This window comes from Diabrotica undecimpunctata, chromosome 6, assembly GCF_040954645.1.
Source record: "Diabrotica undecimpunctata isolate CICGRU chromosome 6, icDiaUnde3, whole genome shotgun sequence".
Classification (NCBI taxonomy): Eukaryota; Metazoa; Arthropoda; class Insecta; order Coleoptera; family Chrysomelidae; genus Diabrotica; species Diabrotica undecimpunctata.
The window spans coordinates 505476-511475 of record NC_092808.1 but is presented as its reverse complement, the minus strand read 5'-3'; the positions used below and the strand labels follow the sequence as shown (position 1 = coordinate 511475).

The following is a 6000-nucleotide window of genomic DNA, read 5'->3' as shown; positions in this document are numbered from 1 at the left end:
ACGAAATCCTACATGAAGACAGCCAACAGCAGAAATCCAGAGCTCAGCCATCAAGCTCCCAATACTTACAAGAAGATAACGATACAGATGTTACCAAACATTCCACGGCAGAAAATCCAATAAAGGGAATCCCAATTAGCGAGAAACCACTAAATTGTTACATTAATCAAATAATTTTCAAGACAGTAAATTACAACCCGGCGAAACCACTCACAGAGCAATGTTTTGTAACAAAGGAGAGAAAACAGAATGCATGTACAATTGGGAAAAACTATCTTTCCTCTAATTTTATAAACCTGTTTTACAATATTTAACATAAATTTTAAAATGTTAAATGATTTAATTTGATAAAGTAAGCCTTTCTCTTCAATTTGGTACTTTCAGAATTTATGTTACCCAATATTTTAAGCATGATAACGTTGCAGATAATTTTTGGAATAAACAATTTAAATTTTGCAATAACTATTAAGTGGAATTAAGCGAAATCAAAGTTTTTTGTGTATTTTTAGAAAAGTTATTAATATTTTTTTCAAAAAATCGAGTTTAGAAGCTGTTTTTGCAATAATTAAGCAACAAATTAACAAAAATAACTTTACAAAGCCTCATTTTCAAGGATTTTCCATGCTCTTTCATTAAAATAGTGCCACTTTTCTAATAATTTATCGGTCTTCACCTTAAGTGTTTAAAAACAAAAAGCAATCTTACATTGTTTATAAGTACAAAATGGCGTTTAATCTTTTGCATATTTTGGTTTGTTACATATTGTTATCACCAAATGTATCAAAGCAGTTGTTAGATACCTGTATCAACGAGTGCCATTTGAAAATCGTTAGTTCTTTGGTCTATATGCTACTGCTTTATTAATTTTCTTATTACCTAATTCTCATTTCAAAAAATAGTTGAAAACTGAATAAATAATTTAAATAATTAACCTCAATTTAAACGAATTTTTAAAATTACCTTCACCGTGGAGGAATGTTGCGAAACTTTTCTAAAAAACTTAACAAAACCATCATAAAAATAGAAATAAAACGTGGGAAGTACCCGCAAAATTTATTTGGTACTCTGTATCTAATCCTATTTATATAAGAGACTAAATTTTAAATTTAATTAGATATACGTGTATTATGGCAGCTTTGGGTATATATTTCTGGAACATTTTCACACAGCGTTTCCCAATGGCTGAGAAATTCAACAATTAATATCTTCATATCAAAAGCGATTAGCCAAGCGAAAGGAAAGTGTGGGAATTTTAAAAGTAATAACAAAAAACAATGAAATCAGTCTTCTAAAAACAATAGCCAGTCGACATAAGGCACCGACTTCGTTTGAGAGTGCAATGTTCAGCATTCCTTGCCTTCTCATCGGTTGCGCACCCACCACTAGGCTTTTTCGTATGCCGTATGCCCAACGTTCATCATTTCATTTTATCAGTTTCGTTGTATCGTTTGCGGAGGTAGGTTCTGTGATGCGTAGGCAACCGCAGCTTTGTTGACATACGTGTTTTTGGAAGTGTTTGTGTTTTTATTTTTGTGGGAACTATATTATTGTTTTCTTAATTTCTGGATTATCTCTTCTTGTGCTCAAGGTAAGTCTGAAATTGTTATAATTAATTGTATGTAAGTTGTTTGTTAAAACTTTTGAAAACACAAAAATTCTTCTGTTAAAATTATTGGGATTATGTTTGTTTATAAAACTATGCTTAAAGCCAATTCCATTAATTTTTATAAATATGTTTTCCAAAAACCAATTATCTTTTTATTTTTATAAAACCAATATCTTCGTAAGATGCTGTTTGATCAGTTCTGATCTTTAAATTTTTTATACACAAATTAGTCCATTTTTACAGAAATATTGGTGTTTATCTAAAACTATTTTTATATTTGTGCTTTTTACTAAATTTTATTTTTATATCAAACACTAACCTCATCCACAAGTTGACCATTCTTTTATGTTAGAATAGGTACATTATTAAAAGGTCTCCTTCCGTGATAGTTTCTATTTTTTTCCTTCGTTTAATCTACTCCATTTTTGTCTCCCGTTCTCGTGTCTAATAGGCATATTTTAACTCAATTTCGTCTACTTGTTCTTCCATTATTTTGATATATACAGGGTGAGTTTTTAATAGTGAGTGTAATACTTGTCGATAACTCCATAATGGTACAGAATATCCAAAAAAGTTACTTAGAAAAATTGTAGACATGTAGAATGATATACCAGGCAGGATAGTATGTCAAATTCTACAGGGTGAGCCAAGCGAACCACTTTCTTATCGACTACGCATGGAGCGATGGCTTTTAATCTAATTCAATTTGATTTCATTTGATTCGGTACGATTTTCTTGATTTTATTTTTTTTTTTTAAGTAACACTTTGGTAACACGCATGGGACTGCGTTTCCTACACGTAGTGTGTGGGCGCGCGATCTGTCGTTTCTTTTTCAAAAAATCATTTGATTGTATACCCTTATGTGGATGTAATTTAGACTCATGCGAATATAAATATTTTATGGTTATTGGTAAAGATGATTATTTATCGTTAATTATATAAACATATAAATAATCATTAATCCAACTTCATACATTAAAAGTAAATTATTCATTAAATTCACTTTAAAATGTAGGTAACCCTTTTCACTAATATATTTTTGATTTTTGAAAGATTTGTAGGGTTTAAAAGAGTTTTGCAATAAAATCATTTTGAAAATCGCATCAGAATGTACATGCACATTTAAATTTTATCTTACGTACTTTTTAACTTCAAATATATTAATTTTTTACTGAGTTTCGGAGCGTTGGAAATGGCCGATTTCGCGATTTTCTAAATTTCAAACACTATTCTCGACAACGATCAAGTTTCAGAAAACTTAGCGTCTACTAATGCGTAGATTTTTATGCCGTATTAGGTTTATTGGGCATATAAAGCCACACTTGCTACGAAAAGCTTCCAGTTTTTCATCTACCATTGTATATGCTAACAGTAGCGCACCTAGAATTTGCCTCTGGAGGGGGTTTTGGTTGGTCACCGAAATTTTTTTTATGATGTTACCTCATACATTTTCAATCCTTAAAATGTGTGAGTAACAGTGTCGGAATAGGGTCCTAGGGTGGGGGGGTTTCTAAAATATCTGTCTTTTTTGCAGATTTATTACTGAGATTGTAAGAACACAGTTTAATAAAGATATTCGTATTGTCTACAATGGTTTTCAAAATCTCTTCAGTAAAAAAAAACAACTTCAAATCTTTGATGCGCTTTTCATATGTCGTACTTCCCTAGTTACTCCACAAATTTTCACCTTCGTTAAATTGTCACTGTGAGTTCGTATCCGGCGGTTTCCTACATGTTTCTTCCATTTAGCTGTTCCATCCTTACCAATGGAATGCGGCACTCTTTGTTAAACATTCAAGACTTCTGAGATTGGCTACTACTCAATTTCTTCTTCCATGTCGATGTCAGGTTCAACTTCTGGCTCATAATCAGAGAGAAATTCCGCGTGAAATTTCTCTCAGTTTCAAAAAATCTGTAAAAAAATAAGTTTATATCAATCAAATATACAGAAAACATGATCAGTAGATCACTCCCAATTATAAATTACATAAATATTTTGTATTGTTATATTTATGTCAGAAATCGACAAATAATTGGACAAGCGGACTCATAGTCCGAACGTTAACTCTAAAAGGTTAAACCGCGACCTTTACCATTTGAAAATTTTAAGCCAGTAGACAAACCTTCTATTTTCCTGTAAGGGACTGTGAGACCACAGTGCTCATCCACCAGTTACAGACCTGCAATTCCAAAAGCATCATAAAAAACTGGACCGTAACACTTGGGGAGTGCTGACAGAAGTGAATACTTCTTATAGCGCACTATTAGACTATAAGTGGGAACGTTGATATTTAAGTTCTTAAGAAGTAAAGAGTTTTGGTGTATAACGGTATATTTTATTTTATTAAAAAATATTTAAAGTAATTAATTTAATTTTTTCCTTTAAAAATTTTGTTTAATAGTTTTAGTCATTTTCAAAATTTGTTACTTAAATATACTTTACATTTTCATTATTATCTTGTATTTATGTTTAATTACATCATTGTTATTATCATTATATTTTATTGTAATGGATTTAAAAAGCAAGAAAATGCTTTGCGTGAAAAGTAAAAAAAAAAGTAAATAGACGTGAAGATAGGCACGGTTTTAGTTATGTCCTTCTAAAGGAGTAGATAGAATTGTTTGTATATGAAAATAAAATTGCTGTTTTTACTATTCTCGTTACAATTGTATCACATTTCTCACCTTTTTAACCTTCCTTGAACTTCTACAATAATTTCAAAATCAAAATTAGCCCAACCGATCCAGTCGTTCTCGACGTTCTCTGTATACCGCAAGGTTACTTCACGTGTCTCAATATTTCGCGTCACACTAAATATTATTTCGAACCCCCGCAAGAACATCATTCCGAGCGATAAGTATTTACTTCAAAATTGCTTTTATATAACAGTTTTGATATAAGATGAAAGAACAGTTATGAAAATCGAAATTAAAGACACCCTTTTCCCTTCTCTTTAAACACAACTAAAGCTGTATCGGATGCCAACAATAACAACATAAAAAGGATGTTAAATTATAAACCCTCAGACCCACACACATACACCGGAAGCAGTCATTTGTTTTTAAGACAATCGACAATTTGTTTCACGAAGTTAGGGGTGCTCGATCACAAAAAAAGGGTTTAATAATAGTAGGGTTAGAACTGCGATGTCGGTATTTAAAAATAATATTGACAATCCGCAATTGTTTTCTTATCTCCTAATTTATTTTTATCTGAAAGTGGTCGACGCGAAGCTATCAAGGAATAATAATTGTCATCAATAGAAAAGCAAAAACAAGGTTATGTAATTTGCAATTGTTATTTTAACGAAAGCTTACGATTTACTACTTAAATCAGAAGTCCTGGAACAGTGTTGTCAACCGCAGGAAAGCAAAACCCAGCAACTTGGAACTGTAACAATCAGCAGAAAACAGGAACATAACATTTGCCCGACATAACATTTTTATAGAATTCATGAACAGTAATACAATTACTGTTTGTTATATTTATCACAAATTGACTATATTTAAGGAATTTCTTGGAATTGTAAACTAAATAAAGTTGAAATACAAAGATTTAAACAAAATTTTTCATTTTATTACAATGGAACAATTACTCGTTAACATTTTCAATTTCGCAGAATGATTTTTTGTTTGTTAAAATCGTACTTTAGTATTAAATACTAAAAGCTCGTTTACTTCTGCCTTTATGAGCAAAGTGTCTTTAATAGTGGTAGTGGACATTTTATTTCCAAGCAAGCAATTTAAGTAAACCCAGACTGTGAGACATGTTCACCCCCTTAGAATTACGTTCGGGTGTAACAATTCTTTGGAGCGAGGTGTATTAACTCGAGTAAAAACAAGAGTCACTCCAACGCGCTCCAATGCTCCAGACCATCCCTTTCCCCCCTATAGCACTCTGATGCGCGATAGGGGCACAACTATCAGCCAAATGCTTTTAACTTTGTTTTCATTATCTTTATGGCTAAAAAAGCCTTTCAACAGCAGCGCTACTGTGGGGTAGACATAGCAGTTTTTTTGCCATGTCACATAATATTGGAAATGTTTGTGACCCAGCTCCATTCTTCATTTGAAAAACCTGTTTCCAAAATTAGTGAATTTCTGGGTTAAAGGGTAAGTCCGTATGACTTAACATTCGCAGCAATGGAAGGAATATTCTTTTTCATTTTGGGGTCAACAATTGCCCCAGAGTTTACCATCCTCAGACAAAGAAGGCTATAAAGTAGGGAGGTCGGTAGAAATGTTAAAATAATATAATAACTGATAGAAAACTGAGACACAGGCAATAATTATGTCTTACGGTATACGAAGAAACTGGTAAATAAGTCTAGTAATGTCGATTTACCAGAAAAGAGATGTAAAGAACTGTAACAATTCGTCATCGTTGTGTAGA

The 6000-nt window shown here is 31.9% G+C and overlaps 1 protein-coding gene across 1 annotated transcript in view; it reads left to right on the top strand.

The window, feature by feature from the left end:
* The first annotated feature begins 1324 nt into the window (after positions 1–1324).
* The window catches only part of rau (RA domain-containing protein rau), a 106231-nt gene continuing 101555 nt past the window's right edge, over positions 1325–6000 (top strand). Inside the window, exon 1 of the mRNA XM_072533952.1 lies at positions 1325–1588. The gene's annotated coding sequence lies outside the window, so the exon portion shown is untranslated. The remainder of the gene's footprint in view (positions 1589–6000) is intronic.